The sequence below is a fragment of the Rhineura floridana genome, chromosome 20 (assembly GCF_030035675.1).
Source record: "Rhineura floridana isolate rRhiFlo1 chromosome 20, rRhiFlo1.hap2, whole genome shotgun sequence".
Taxonomy (NCBI): domain Eukaryota; kingdom Metazoa; phylum Chordata; class Lepidosauria; order Squamata; family Rhineuridae; genus Rhineura; species Rhineura floridana.
The window spans coordinates 10535326-10551654 of NC_084499.1; the positions used below are offsets into that span (position 1 = coordinate 10535326).

Sequence of the window (16329 nt, forward strand, 5' to 3'; positions counted from 1 at the left end):
CAGTGTAGATAGTACTGAGCTAGATAGTATTGATAGGACCAATGCTCTGACTCAGCATATAGCAGCTTCCTACGTGTCTGTGTACCTGTCTTCACCCCTTGTAGTTCTGTATGAGGAATCTCAGACTGATAAAAGCACAGAGAGAGGATGAGGGCAGGAAATAGCAGACCTAACATATATTTTAGGAGATTAATCCTGGCCAGTTCCCATAATGTTCACTTGAAGATTTCATAGTGGGTTGAGGTCAGTATTTTGCTGTTTTTAGAATTGGCATGACCATTTCCCACAGAAGCATATTTTGTGGGCCTCTTCACATGACATCCCTTTTAAAAATTAATATTTTTAGTATGACCCCCCTAAAATTGTAAAGTGAGTAATGTGACAAATACTTGAAAACATGCATATTATACAAGCACCAGAGAACAGAGTTTAAACACACATCCTTGTTGATTGTATACTTGTGTGCCAGTGCCATTCAGGGTGGACAGTACAGCAGACTGTCCTGTCTGTGAGAGATCAAGGGTCACAGGGGAAGCTTGGCAGTGTCCCAACAAGAGGCCAAGTCAGTTGAGACAGAAATTCAGGGGAATATATCAAGGCAAGATCCACAGTCAAGAATCCAAGGCACCCAGAGCACCTACAGGACCTTGGAGAGCTCCCAGATTCCTCCTGAAGCAACAGTGCAAAGTGTTGTCTCTGCAAGAACCTAGCACTAACTGCAGCATTAACTAATTAACTAATTAAGATTAATTGATTAATTAATATCCCACCCTTCCTCCCAAAGGGAGCTCAGGGCAGCAAAACAAGTGATAAAACACTTTAAAAACACGTTTTTTAAAAAATAAATAAAAAAAACAATTTCAGTACAGAAGCAGGCTTGAGTTCTGACAGGCTTGTTGAAAGAGGAATGTCTTCAGACGTTGCTGAAAATATTTTTTGGGGGGGGAAATGGGTGCTCAGCCTTCAGCCTTGAGAATAATAGCCACTGAAAAAAGAAAGATGGTTCCTGTCCTGAGTGGGGCTTCACATATATTTAAGGGGAGTGAATTCCAAACAACAGATGCCCGGGCACCAAGGGTCTACTTCCTATGTTGTACAGAATGGACCCTCTGATGAGATGGTATCCATAGGTGGCTCTCGCCAACAGAGTGCAGTTCTCAGCTGGGTATATAAGGTGTGTGCGGATCTTTGTATATGTAGTAAGCCCTGCCTCCCCAGATGAGCTGACTGGTTCCTAAATGGCCCTCACATTATTTTGCAGCCTTTGGCTCAAGTAGGGTTGAAGAGATGGGTATTGGGGAAGACTCTTCCTCTGAATCAGAGGAGGGCAGCAAGGCTGTGTGGTCCAGCTGGAAGAGCTCTGAAGAGGTCCTGGCAGTTCTTCCCCCAAGAACAGAGCTGGAGCCTCTTTTTCCTCTGAGTCCTCTATCACATAGTGCATGGACCCCGGTCACTGTCACAGTACTAGTTACAATAGGTTGATCTTCCATTCCCTTTCATTTTCCTTATTGCTTTGTAATTGTGTAAAAGAGCTCTGTGCTGTTTCCCCAGAACTGTTCTTTGATTTCTCAATGAGAAGCAGAAGGCATCCGTGTTTTGAATTAATAATCCTCATTTCAGTGCTTTATATACTCTGGCCAACTGCACACTCCCTTTGTTTCTGTTCCCCCTCTCTTTAAATTCATCTTGGTTAATTTATGGGCCCTGTCCCCACTGAATCTGTAACATCTTTGTCTCTCTTGCCTTCTACCTATTTTATATATATATATATATATAGTGCTATATATAAAGCCCAGCCAGCTGTCATGGAAACAGACTGCTGGCTGAGGAGTGGCAGGGCTGAGGGTTTGGGGGTTAAGGGACTTGTTCTCTTATTTTTGAGCTGAACAGGAAGGTGCCAGAACAGCTGCTTTGGGTTTTTTCGGAGAACAAAATTTGGTTAGGCAATTAGAGCTATGGACGGAATCCAGGGATGCTCAGTTTCAGAGCCTGGCTCAGATGCCAACATCTCCACTTACCTGGGGATTGATGTGGCAATCCTCTCAGGCTCAGTCTTCCATTAGTAGATTGGGAAGTGACCAATCCTACCTCGACAGTCAGTAACAGCACAAAATGTGAGTAGTTGTTTAAGTAGGAAAGAAAAGTCTCTTAATTTTCTTGGGTTTGGGGAATCTCCTCTGCTCTGTGGGCCAGATTCCTGTCTCATCTACTCCTCACGGGCCAAATTTGATAGGTCATGTCACATGTGATGTTAGGTGCGGAGCAGGGGGGCATGATTTAGATAAGATGGGCTTGTGGGCCAACTTTGGGGCCATATTGGGCCAAATGTGGCCTGCTGGCCAGCGGTTTCCCATTTCTGGACTAGATGACCTTTTGAGGTCCCCTTAAACTTTGTGGTCTATGCTATTACTCAAATAGCTGAAGTGGCCGAACATTGCAATGTAGTAGACAGATGTTGCTATTATATTGTAGTTGTTACTGGTACTGCTTCTATTTTTATATTTATATCCCACTCTTTCTCCAAGGACCTTCCCCCTTATTTTTGGCCCTCATAACCATCCTGCAAGTTAGTTTAGGCTAGGAGAGAATCATGTGGCAACCTAGACAAAGCATTGAGTGCTGTAGCTTGATCCCTTAAGGAAGGGCAGATCTGTGCAGATGTTTCCCATGCTCTTGGTTTGGGCTGTACTGCAAAACCAAACAGAAAGACATCTTTAATATCAGACGGCATGATTGCAGTGCAGGGCTTGTGCATTAACGAGGCTGCTTCTTCGCTTTGTGGTTTGTGGCAGCGTAGGGCCACCTACACTCTCCTGAATCATACATAGAAACTACATATAGAACAACTGCCGGTTGTTCACAAGTGTACTCTGCCTTGTGGAGGGCTGGGGTATTGTGTCCAACATTAGCCCTACCCAGATTAATGGGCATGACTAATTTAGGCCCATTAATTTCAGTGGGTCTACTCTAAGTAGGACTAATGGCAGATACAGCTTTGGGTGCAATAAATGAGAGATCCAAAACAGGCAATCGAATGTGAGCACTCCCATAAGATATAGTGATGGCCACCAATATAGATGACTTTAAAACTAGGATTAGATTCACTAATAGGCAAAAAACCTTGTGGCTTAAGAACATATCTATAACCCACAGCTATTTCTATCAAACTTTAAAAAGCAGGGAAATTGGGCAGCTATAGTGAATGCACCAGGGGAGCAGGAGACCTGACCTCCTCTCTGAGATATTGTACTGCCCTACAAATTTGTCAAAATGCTGAATAAATGTATCTTTATTGTTCAGAGCCATAGGCCGCCACAGTTAAATACATTTAAAAGGATAATACAAAAAACATTAAAATACTGATCATATTACAGTAAAACGCGGTTCAGCAACACAGAGTAGAAAAACATAAATACATTTCAAATAAAATGCCTCCAAGACTCTGCTAAAGCTCAAGCAACAGCTCAGGCTAAAATAACAAACTTCTTCCCCAGGACGGAGGCTCTGATAGACCAGTTAAATAGCCCTGAAGCATGTGAACAATCCCCGAATCAACCTGTGGACACTGTATTCAGGACTGCAGAACAGAAACAATGTCTGGACACCTCTGCGCATGGGGCAGACCTATCACAATGGGGCAGGTCTCCCCCCCTCTTCACCTCTGGGGAATGTAAAACAGATGCAAGTCTCCCCCCCCCTTCTTTATGGCTTAAAGGAACAGCCTACCTCACAGACTGATGCAGAATTTCCACAGTACTTGCAGTTGGCTTCAAAGTGCTCTCCAGATTCATTATGGTTTGATATGATGGGAGCACAAAGTATGCTATTTGCAAATTCTCTTCAGATTATCCTGAGAAACATCACAGATACTAAGCAACAAATTGCAGAATTTAAACAATTTTATGCTCATCCTATGGGATTGGGCAATGAAACCTCTGTACATCAGACCCAGGCTGCTTTCTCTGCTATTCCACTAAAGGGTGATGATTCTAGAAATTGCAATCTACATAGTCCTATGGGAACCAAGAATGAGATCTGTATTAATGGCAGTACTCAAACTGAGCTCCCGGATGTCACGCCCAGAAGTATAGAACAGAGAGATTTAAGGGGTCTACTGAATTAAGGGTAGAAAAGGATACTGTTGTATCCAGGTGCAGAGGGGGAAAAGGATGTGTTAGGGGTAAAATCAATCCTCAAACTAGGCAGGGAATGACCAAAAAATCAACTAAGGGAAAAAAAGAAAAAAATTCCCACAGCACCAAGTTTAATTTTAAGAGATTGTTTAATCTACTCCAAAATCAAGAAAAAGAAAAAAAGGTGCAAGCAAAAAAAGTTAAAACACCCTCAAAACATCCAAGGCAAAGGGGCCAGCTTCTGGTGCCTCCCCTCTTTACCCCCTATAGTAGAGGACTCTAACCCTCAGGGCACAATCAGTGGTCTCCTGTCTCTTGAGCCAGACTGTCTGAATTTACCAGCTAAAGTCTCGCTCCAATCTAAGAGCCCAGTTATAAATGGGTCTCCTCCTGATGGTAATTTACCACTCTCAACAGCCCCAACAATGGTACTGTTAAGACTCCAGTTATTGTTCTGTAACTTCCCTAGGCCAAGTGATGAGACAACACAGAATGGAAAGAAACTTCATTTTATACAGATACTTTATGACATAGAAGTCACTTATTTATCAATCCTAGATATAAAGGAAGTTGAGTATCTGTTTTTTGATTTCTCTAATTTTGGATTAAAAGTAATTTTCACCAGAACCTCCATTGTAGATGATATCCTCAGATGCAGGGAAGTTTTTGCAAAATCTGGAATAGAGGTGAACAGACACTTCTGTAATACTTTGATCCTACCTCTGATAAAAGAACCACGTCTCTTATCAGAATACAGTACCCATTAGGAGAGAATTTTTTTTGTCTTTAAATTGTCCTACTGGGGAGCTTTTGGACTTGAAGGAGGCTGCACCAGTTGGTGATAAGCCTTCTTCACCCTCAAACAAATTTACAGATTTGAGATGTGATGATGCAAGAACTATGGCCCTGTCCTCTTTCAGACCCATGAAATCTAAAGCTGGCAATCCCCCCTGTAATGACTTCTTGCCTGTGATAGAAGAAGAATCCTTGCCCAGAAACCTACATGAGAGAGACCCCTCTCCCCCAGCAAGGTCTGGAAAGCATTCTTCCTCTGAGCAAGTTCTGACCTCCTTAATACCAGAAGCAGTAGCACTAATTTCTACATTTCATTCACTTCCAGTTGAGGAGCAACAGTTTATTATTTCTAGGCTACAAAAACTGTTAAATAGGTTAGTCTATAATGATACTTGTCAGAACCTGCACCCATAACTTACTACCGTTCAAATCCCAAATCTAAAAGACCGTTGGAGACTCTCTACTTTTAATCATTTCAGGGAAAATGTTGTTAACAAACACCGAGTAATTACAGCATCTATTTATTTATTTATTTATTTATTTATTTAATTACATTTCTAGACCGCCCTATAGCAGAAAGCTCTCAGGGCGGTGTACAACAAATAAAATCACAATTAAAATATGAGCAAGTGTGGAAAAAAAATATATATATAGTACAATTATAAAACATTAATAAAATTGCCATTGAGATTTAAATTAAGATCATATTAAGTTTAAAATGTTAAATTAAAATATTTAAAAATTTACAAAATTTAAAAAGCCTGGGCGAAAAGGTAAGTTTTTACCTGGCGCCGAAAAGATAACAGAGAAGGCGCCAGGCGTATCTCGTCTGGGAGGGCATTCCATAGTTCGGGGGCCACCACCGAGAAGGCCCTAGATCTAGTTGTTGATCTCCGGGCCTCCTTTATTCAGGAGAAATCGTTTGAGTTGCCCCCCTCCTCCCACCTTTTAGATCCCCCAATCTCCTCTCTTGTAAAAGAATTGGATTTAACCCAGCTGGGCTACTTTCACAACAAGACTCAAAATATAGTAGCAGAAATCAATCTATTACCCCAACCTTCTGCACCAGCCTTGAGGAATAAGGCTACTCACCCAGAAGCACAAACTGTATCCCATGCAGCCTCTAACTGTATAGTTGCAGAGGAATTTTTGATAGAATCAGACCCTCCAGGTGTTCATCTCCTGTTTCCACATGATCAGGGCTAAAATTATGGGAATCACAGAAGCAAGGGCAAAGGAGCTTGTTATCAAGGAACTCTGGTCCTTAGCTCTTATTGTGGCCCACTTAAAGAGGAAGGCCAGTGCTGACTGTCCACTGTCCCGCATTCCAATGGTGTTATACCCGTTAAGGTCCTGTCATGCAGTGTAGCAGGATGGCCTTCTAAGCTAGCAGATGAAAATGTCAAAGACTCCTGTGCCCAATTTCAAATTCTTTTTATTCAAGAAACCTGGGTTGCTTCAACAACCCTCTCTTCTCTCCCTGGATATGCTGTTTATACCCTCCCAGAAATAAAATGAGACAGTAGAGGACAGTCGCGAAGTGGTCTGGCAACTTTAATTTCGGTCGATCACAATCCGAATATCACACAGATTGATCTGGGTTCGAGCAGTAATATCTTAACTATTCAAATTGTCTATCCCTCAGGTCTAAAAGTCTTCCTGATAAATGTGTACTGTCCTCCCCAGAATTCAAAGTACGAGGGTTTTTCAGTTTGGACTGATCTAGATCAGGTTCCATCCTCTTTTTATCAGTCAAATCTCGATCCTTTAATTTTAATGTTGGGCGACATGAATGCTACGTTAGGATTAAATAATTTTAAAATAGGGGAAAAATTGGAGCTGACGCTGGAAGATCTGACTACTTTTCCCATCAGGAACTCAAAAAACCCAGTTATCAACTCAGCTGGCTTATCTCTTTTTACTCATCTTTAAGTTCCATCTCTATATATGAAATGGGACAGATAGAAGCCCAGTATCAGAGTTATATACGTATATCGGTCCAAGGGGAAAGAGTGTTATAGATTTTATGATCCTCTCTCAGCCTCTTGTTTCTTACTTTGAGACCTTCAAAGTTCTTGCAAGGCCCGAGAGCGATTATATGCCAATTCAATCCCTTTTTTCCATTTCAGTCGGATTTATCCCTTCAGTACCAGTCCCCCCTGAGAACCTGACAGTTCAAGGTGACAAAAGGGTCCGCTGGAATGGGAAGCTTCAAGAAGGAATAAATCTATTTTTAAGCTCCCCTAGGATATTAATTTTAAGAGATCAACTCTTGTCCTTCTTGTCAAAATGCAAACACAATTTGGGTTGGTCATTCACAGTCCAATCCACTTGCTGTGTAGCTTGGAAGAATGTGGTAACGTGTGCCTCTGAGAATATTGTGAGTGGTGGCAACACCTGCACATAAATTCATGGATGGAGGATGAGGCCGTCAAGTAGCCACAATGGCTGTGTTCTACCTCCTCTTTTGGAGGTGCTATGTCTCTGCATACCAGTTGCTGGAATCCTGTTGGAGGGGGTGCTCACCTGCACTCAGGCCCTGCTTGTGGGCCTGCCTTTGGGGCATCTGGCTGGCCACTGTGAGGACAGGATGCTGGACCACATGGGCCTTTAGCCTGACCCACCAGGGCTCTCCTTATGTTCTTATGAGCACCCCTGTGAGAAGCCACACTGAAAAAAAAGGGGGACTTTTAAGAGAACAGCTCCCATTCACTCCAAATATTTTTTTCCACAGGAGACATTTTCCTTATTTGTAAATTGCTACGTACTTTCAGAATGTCATAGAAGTGATAATTAATAATCCCCCTCTTAGGAGCTTCAGCAAAGAAACCTCCTTCTGTGTAGTTTTGGCAGACGGATTCATTTTGGGGACGGTGCTGCATGGATGAAGGAAGGGAGGCATTACTTGCTTTCTCTCATATAGGAAAATTATGAGCTCTATAGATTATTTTAATGGTAGCATTGCATCCCATCTGCAGTTCCACCATCTGTTCTTCTCCAATTACGGATGCAAAATCCCAGCATGTTTCTCCATTCCGGCAGAAGAGAATGAAATATAAGTGCTATAAAAGGATGCATATTCTTTGAACAATACAGTTGGCACCTGGATGTGTATTCTTTGAACAGGGCATTTAGCACCTGCACACCTTTTCTCACACTTGAGCCTCCCCCCCCCCCCCGGTCAGTAGGAATCCCCTTTCTGAGATCAGTAAGACTTTAGCACCTGCCACTCTTAAATTCCTGAGGTGGTGCAAAGTTGGTATGTTGTGTGAGTTGATTGAATTATGTGTTGCATAGGAACCTGCATACTTCAGAAAGCATCCCCACCACAATTAATCTAAAGACTGTGCTGGTGCTTTAGATGAGGGGTGGGAAACTTCAGGGCCAGGGAGGGGGTAAATATGGCCCTCTAGACCTCTCTATCTGCCCTGGAAACTCTCCCAAGGCTCTGTCCCTCACTGGCTCTGCTTTGCACACCAAGTGTTTTGTTTTTTTGTTTTGTCTGGCTGAAATGTGTCCATGAACTCTGATAATGCCCTTTGCTTGCCTGGAGGGAGAACAGAGAGGCAGAGGGAGAGAGTTTAGAAACTAGGCTTCTGTACAAAGGTACATAAATTGTTCCAGACACTTTTGCCTCTGTCTCTGCCCACCACTGGCAAGTGGCCCTCAGAAGATTGCCCCTTGGGATGAACATTGTTCCCCACCCTCTGATGTAGCCCATGGTCTTGAAATGGGAGGTCAAGATCTACAAGTGGATCATGCTATGACCTAGAGTGGGTCACAACAGCATCACTATCATTTTGCAAGAGAAACTGAGGAGATTGGGAAGGAGAGAGAAGAAGCTAGCAGAAAGGGGAAAGAAAAACGTATACTTTATTTAGTTAGTTATTTGTATAATTAATTAATTAGTTAATAGTGGGTCTCTTGTTGCATGAGTGTAAATGGGGGGGGTCCTGAATCTGAAAGTAGAAGGCTATTTATTGGTTTAGGTCTGCATGGACAATCACTTGCCCGTCAGCCAGTTCCAACCATGAAGCCAAGAGGTCTTCTGTAACTTTAAAAGTTGTGCAGGGGGAAGGGAGAATTCCACCTTGTGGTTTTTTCTCATTACGGTGTTGCAAGAACACCTGCATTTGGCTCACTTTCTCTTCTAAAGATACAGAATCAGTCTCAGGCGTTGAACCTGGCAACCCTAGTGGAGACTCAGGGGAGGGCCTTCTTGGCTGTCCCAGCTATGGAATTCCCTTCCACTGAAGGCACAGATGGTAGTGTCCATATAATGAATTTATTGTGCCTAGTAAAAATGTATCTGTTCACTCAAGGCTTGTGGTAGATTGCAGTAACCCTGCTGTGGATCATTCTGCTATATTTTAGGGTTATATTCTGTAAACTGACTGATTTTATTGATTGCACTGGAAATCGGTTTGTGGCCACTTTCTGGTGAAAAGTGGAATATAAATATGGAAAATGAATAACATTATTTGTGGGGGGGGAGAAGCAATATTTTCATATTATAAGAAATAGATCTTACACTTTGGTATCACAGCTATTGACTTTTGCATGTATTGCAGAGGTTTGTACGTAGTGCTATAGCTAACTGCATGTGCCTCTAACTCTTGATGCTAACTTTATAATAGATTTTGTCCCACAAAATACAACTCCAACTATCAAATTGCTGTCTTAAGAACAGAAAGTGTAGATTGACCATCTCTCCTTTATGTAATACAAATGTTGCTAATTTGTTTCCAAGCCCATTAAGAAAAGAAACACAATGGGCCACACAAAGCAGATGGCAGGTTTGGAATGCTGGTAGTGAACCTGCTCTGTAATGCGGTGGAGTGGAGGATAAGATTTTTTGAACTACAACTCCCATCAGCCCCAGCCAGCATGGCCACTGGATTGGGCTGATGGGAGTTGTAGTTCAAAAAAGTAACTTTTCCAAGCTCTGATTATCACTGGCTACTATCCATGATGGCTATGTTCTGTCTCTATTGTCAGAAGCATCTTATGCTTCTGAATACCAGTTGCTGGGAATCCCTAGTGGGGAAATGCTGTTGTGCTCATATCCTGCTTGTGAACTTCACATTGGGGCATCTGGTTGGCCACAATGAAGACAGGATGCTGGACTAGATGGGCCTTTGGCCTGATCCAGCAGGGCACTTTTGATAGTCTTATTCTTCATGTAGTCAAGTGGGAATCCTCTTATCTCAATTTTCAGAGTCCATTGGATTTGGATTTACACATTTCATCTATTGGTTTTGCACCACTTTGCATAACCTGAAAGAGGTGTGATGTGACTGTGATGTGTCTTTCCATGGTACACGGTCTCCTCTCTAGCTACCCTTTCTAACCCCATGCAGCCTCAACCCACAAGTTGAAGTTGAACCACATATATTCCAACAGATAAAACAAACCAACAAACCTTGGGGAGAGCATCTGAGGGAGAAAGAAGAGATCAATGTGCTACCTTTCTGTAATCACCTCTTCAGGCCAGTGCATCATTCTACCCCTCCTCCTACCCCTCCTCCTACCCCTGCACTGTTCAATCAGCTTTTTTTTTAAGGGTTGCTATTAGTAAGGAGAAACAGATTTAACTAAACTCACCTCTGAATTAAACATGAAACACATTGTGTTTGGCAAGACAGATCCCTCTGTCTATGTGGCAAGCTCGTTCTTGAGGTTAGAAGCAAACTTAAGAATTCCAAGGTGTGTGTTGTGTGAGTGAAGTCTAGCTTCTGTGTGTGTGGTACTAGGGATCAGCTGAGATTGGGAAGCTCAGTGGCTTTGAAGGTGGATGAATATGTCTAGGATGTCAACTGCTAACACACAGCGGCTGGCATTCTACAACTCTTCCACCCCTTGTGCATGACCCTCTGCATCCCTCAACTATCTGCAGCAAGGACGACACACACACTGTTGTCAATGTCTCTGCTTTTAGTTTAGGAGTCTCCCCTCAGACTAGCCAACTCACTGTTGTGTGGCTTATTTCCTCCCATAAATGATAAAGCCCTGTTTTTCTCCTTCGCTCTGCGTTCAGTGCTAGGAATTTGTCCTCTGCCCCTTAGAAGAAGAGTTAATAATTACAATCTAGTTGTGATTGATTTACCCTGAGGAGACCAATCTCATTGGGCCCTCCTACAGGAAAATTCTCCACTGGCTCCAGAGTGCTAAAGGGACTGGTGAATGGGAGAGGCAGTAAAACTAGATCTTCTAGAACGGTGTTTTTCAAACATTCTGGGATACATTGGTAGGTTATTATTATTGTTGTTGTTGTTGTTGTTGTTATATCCCACCTTTCTTCTAAGGAGCTCAAGGTGGCATACATGGTCCTACTTCCTCTCCATTTTATCCTCACAACAACCCTGTGAGGTAGGTTAGGCATGAGACTGTGACTGGCCCAAGGTCACTAAGTAATTTTAATGGCTGAGTGGAGATTTGAACCCTGGCCTGCCAGCTCCTAGTGCAGTGCTCTAACCACTACACCACACTGTCTTATACGAGGTGCCTCAGTTTGAAGGTCAGTAATAGCTGATAATCTTCCCTGAAAACAGAGTTGGCTGTATGCTAATGCAAAGGAGGAGCTGGGAGTCTTAGCTCATTCTGGAATATATACCTTCTTGAAGGCCAGTGACCATCTTCTGTTGTTAATTACGGGTCCCTAAATGCCCTGTAAACTTCAGTAGCAGAAGACTCTAGGGAAAGAGGAGACTAAAGGATATGTAGGCAAGATAACTGGAAGCCTTGAATATCCCCCTTTGCATAGCAGCTAGCCAGCACAAATGTGATTAATTGACAGAAGTTACAATGGTTGTTCAGCCCCAGCTGGTGTCGATTATGGATGAGGGACTTCGACTCAATGGTTGATCACCTGCATTGTATGCAGGAGCTCCCTGGCATCTTCAGTTAAAAAGGGTCAGGTGGCAGGATACAGCTCTTGGAGAGTTGCTGCCAGTCAGATTAGGCAATACCAGACTCCATGAACAAATAATCTGACCTGGTATAAGGCGGTTTTCTTTGTTCCCTTTGCTTCCTTTGCTCACATGTAGGGACACTGTAAGAGGTGACAGGCCCCCAAATTTGTTAAATCACATGCCCTGGTCATGTCTGAACTGACGGGTGGGAATATGATTTCAGCATTGAGAAGGAGGTACAGGTGAGAGGGAGATAACTCCCACATCGTACCTGTTCGTTCCTCCCTCCCTCCAATCACAGCAGAAGTGTCTGGGCCATTGGAAAATAAGGCCACTGAAGGTTCTTCTCTCCTTCCAAGTATGCCCATATTGTGATGTTACAATTAGATCTCTCTCCCGGCTCCCAATACTTTTTTTTATAGCAACAGGGCAGAGACATATTCAAATACATATGGCTGTCAAGTCTAGCTTGACCCTAAGATGAGTCGTCCTTGCCGCCTTTAGGCAGGGGCTGCTGTGCTTTGAATACTAATGATCTTTGGCTGGATGCAGTCCTGGGAATGAAGGGTGAGAAGTTAGCCTTGCAGAAGAGAGAGGCTTGTGTTGTGTTGGCATTTCTGTTTAGTAAGCCTCCTGCCCTCTTCTTTTTTTACAAGTGCCTTCCTTTAGCTAGAGCTTATCCATGATTTGTGGAGGGGGGGAGCAGAGAGCTTGAGAGGAGGAGAAAAAAATCAAGATTGAGAGAGAAGAGGGGGGAGAAAATACACTTTCCTCTCCTTGCTTGAGTGTTTTGTTTTGTTCTTGGTGCTTTTCAAGGCTCCTGCCTTCTAATCCACAATTGAAAACTTGTGAATAAAGGTAATCATGAAGGTGCCGGCAGGAACTATTCAGAGCCACCATGCTTCCAGGGGCTGTTAATGGGAACAAGTGGGCGCCTAATATATAATAATAATAATCATAATGCTATGGGGCTCCATTTACCATTTTACCTACAGATCTTCAAATACTTTCTTGCAAAGGATTAAACTGAATAGGGACCCCCATGACTTAGGAACCTATTGATTAAGTCCTTCTTTAAAAGTAGTAAAGAAACTGAGTTATTGAAGCAGATTGCTTATTTTCCCCTCCCAGTAACTGGGGGCTGTTACTCACATCATGGTATTTACCCTTGATTGTCATAGCCTCCAGAGATTGTCAGGGCAAGGACTGTCTCCTGTATTTTGTAAAGCTTTTGGGGAGCTGTTGGTGCTTTAGAAAACAACAAAAAGGACTGTGCTAAACTGAAGTTAGCTGCAGCAGGTGTTCCTGTAAAGCACTGGCAGGGTACCTGCAGCCTTCAGATGTTGATGGTCTCCAACATCCATCAGTTCCAGCCAGCATGGTCAGTGGGCAGGGAAGATGGGAGTTGGGGTTCCAGCAACATCTGGAAGACCTCAAGTTTCCCATCCCTGCTGTAAGGGATGTTTGTGTTTGTTGTTGATTTACAAGATGCAGTACAAAGAACATGAGAGTTCTTCCGAACAGAGTTCAGGAAGACAGCGAACAATTGCCCAGCCCCACATTCTCATTGACCTCTTTTTTTCCCCTCAGTGCTGCGCCTCCATGGCCTATTATTTCCTAAGGGTTTTGGTTTAGTACATATTTCATAGCATTGTTTTCAGCCAACTCCACTCTCTGAGTTTTCTAATCTCCCCACCTCTGTTGTCTTCACATCCTACTTTCTTGGGAATTAAATAATATAGCATGTCTTTACTTTCGCCCTGTGGGAGCAGGGGGTTGGGCTCAATGGACTTATAGGCCCCTTCCAACAACACTATTCTATGATTCTAAGTGTCTTCTAAATGTCACCTTTTTCTTCAGAGCTGGTAAGGTGAATGGGTGACAGCATCCTTCCACCTGCAATATATTCTGGAATGGCATTTAATAGAGGAGATGGGGGAGGGCTGTCTGGACCCAGTCAAGACAGATGAGTGTCTAGCTTTTTGTCTTCCAGAAATTCTACTATCTATATCTGCCTACCTACCTATATCTATATATATTTGTCAAGTTATGTTCTGGCCATCATGTGAAGTAGGGCTCAGACAGGGTGACCTATCCAAGTTAATTCTATGAGTCATGACTGCATGGCAAGCCGCAGAGTTTTCTGAGCAGCCTTAGGGCAACCTCAGGGACTACAGATATAGGTACATATTTTAGACAAACCCTAATTAGAGCCAGCTAGCCTTGCCAACGGTTAGGGACGATAGGAACTGTAGTCCAACAACATCTAGAGACCCATGGTTGGGGGATGGCTGCTTTAAGCGATGAGGGAATCATTTGTACTCATAGGGTTAGTAGACTGGGCCTTTGGGTGTACACATGCAGGTGAATAAGGTGGTACCTGGGGAACCGTCACCAATCAAGAGTGTGCAGTCTTGGTCTAAAAGGACTAAATAGTTTGACTGCTTCAAGGTAGCTTCCTATGCTTTGAATAAATGTGGCACTGAAGCTTTCTCCCCTCATGCGTTTAACAGGGGCTTGAATTTATTTATTTATTTATTTTTAAAAAAGGCCTCCCTAAATTACAGCAACAACCACATTTATCACAAGTTGTATTTCAGGCTGAGTACCGCTGTGTTAGCAGGAGCTCGTCCTTCAACTGGATTGATGAACATTTTCCTGCTTTTACATGCCAGTGCAGGTGTTCCTCAGAAGTTCCTCTGCGCTCACTGTACCACACATTTAGGCCTAATTCCACAGTTCCATTTCCAGTCTTCTTTTGTGTTCCCCTGCATGCCTCTGTAAAGTGGGTAAAACATTCTGTCTGTGCATGCTGCAACAAGTGTCCCCCCCCTTTTTTAGTATCAAGCTGCTTCCCACTATTGTCTTCTCAGTGTTGACAATGGATTGTACATTTTATTTCTCTAGTACCTTTTGAAGGGGGGGCATTGTATTCAACAAGGGTCTTTCAGGATTCTCCTGCTTGTAGGTGGGAGGGAGGAACCAGCCCTTGTGTGTTATCGCTGGCCTGTAGTGAATTGGAATAAGCCATAAAAATACTGGAAAACGGCACTGGGGGAGAGAGCTTGAAATAGCAACAGGAAGCAACTTTCCATAATTTCCCCTCCTCCTTATGACCAGCTCCCTGCTGCTAACACTAGTTAAACAAATGGGAGAGCAAGCTACACTCCAGATAACACATGATCGTCATGCAATCACTAATATTGCAGCAAAGATTAAAAAGATAGGGGAACATGGATGGTGGGATTCTCTCTTTGGCTGGGGAGAAGGCGCCAAAGGAGGTTTAACCCTTATAATGCACCCCATTGTGGTGATTTTGATGTTTCAAATTTGAACCTTCTTCGGTGTAGTGGCAGCTTTTCGCCCCCCTCCAACCTCTCGAAGGAGCTCAGAGACTTGTGAAATAGCCACACTCAATTTCACAAGTCTCTGAGCTCCTTCGAGAGGTTGGAGGGGGGCGAAAAGCTGCCACTACACCGAAGAAGGTTCAGCTCGAACCAATTCAAACTGTCACATATACCAATCAGGGGCCTCATTCATCTGTTGTACCCAATGCAAATCGGGGGGCCCAGGGAAGAGGAAACTATCGCCCTTTTTTAGCCCCTGGTTCCAATCGGGGTAATTTCACATCAACGGGGGGAGACAGGAGATCTCGGTTCAATAACTCCAGCAACAATCACAGCAACTTTTCTCCCTCCCATCAAGGCCCTACTCAAACCCAACAGGGGAATGAACTGGTGGATTTTGGGGATCCCATCCGTAAACAGCTTTGGTCCATACTTAGAAATTTGGGAGAAAATATGGATCAATTTCACAAGCAACCCACTGAAGTTTTGCTGAATGCTTTAAAAAAGAGAGCACAGTTACAGGCTCCCTCCCCCTCTGCTTCTGTTTCCCCCCCTACTGCCCCCCTTGCTCCTACTGCTCCTATCCACTTTGCTCAGAAGAGCAGAGGCAGACCATACAAGATGTTCATGATCGAACCTAGGGCTGCCCAGTTCCTGCTGCTCCAGTCACAACTGTGTCAATGTTAGCACCAGCTTTGTGGGGCACAATGAATGTGGAGGCCACCACTTGGGAACTGGGAACAGTGGCCAGAAAACCAGGCTTGGGTTTTTCGAATGAATCCAGCCTGCAAAAACCAGAGGTCTTTGGTACAAATTTTGTAGCTACGGGAGGTGGTGATTCTCTCCGAGAACAGGGTGTCATGGATCACAGTGCAGAACCATCTTTAGCACCACAGGAAAATATTTCTTTGACTAAAGACGTTGAAACTCCAGAAACAGTTGGAACCAAAAGGGCTCCTGTTATTGAGAAAAGTCCTGTTAATGCACACTGCTAGAGAGACGCTGGTAACCCCTTCCAGGCGATTCTTATGAAGGCTAATGTCCCAGCCCCACTGGTGTGGGAAGGCATAAGCCCCGTTAAGCATAGAGGAGCTTACTTGCATATAAACATGCTACAGGATCGAGTCGCTTGACTGCAAAGCT

The 16329-nt window shown here is 43.5% G+C and overlaps 1 protein-coding gene across 6 annotated transcripts in view; it reads left to right on the plus strand.

The window, feature by feature from the left end:
- ASTN2 (astrotactin 2) overlaps positions 1-16329 on the plus strand; it is a 773365-nt gene that overhangs the window by 431167 nt on the left and 325869 nt on the right. Inside the window, exon 1 of one of the 6 annotated variants that reach the window (XM_061604313.1) lies at positions 11096-11175. The exons of the other annotated variants lie outside the window; for them this stretch is intronic. The gene's annotated coding sequence lies outside the window, so the exon portion shown is untranslated. Of the gene's footprint in view, positions 1-11095; positions 11176-16329 lie in introns of those variants that run through there. 6 annotated transcript variants of the gene reach the window in all.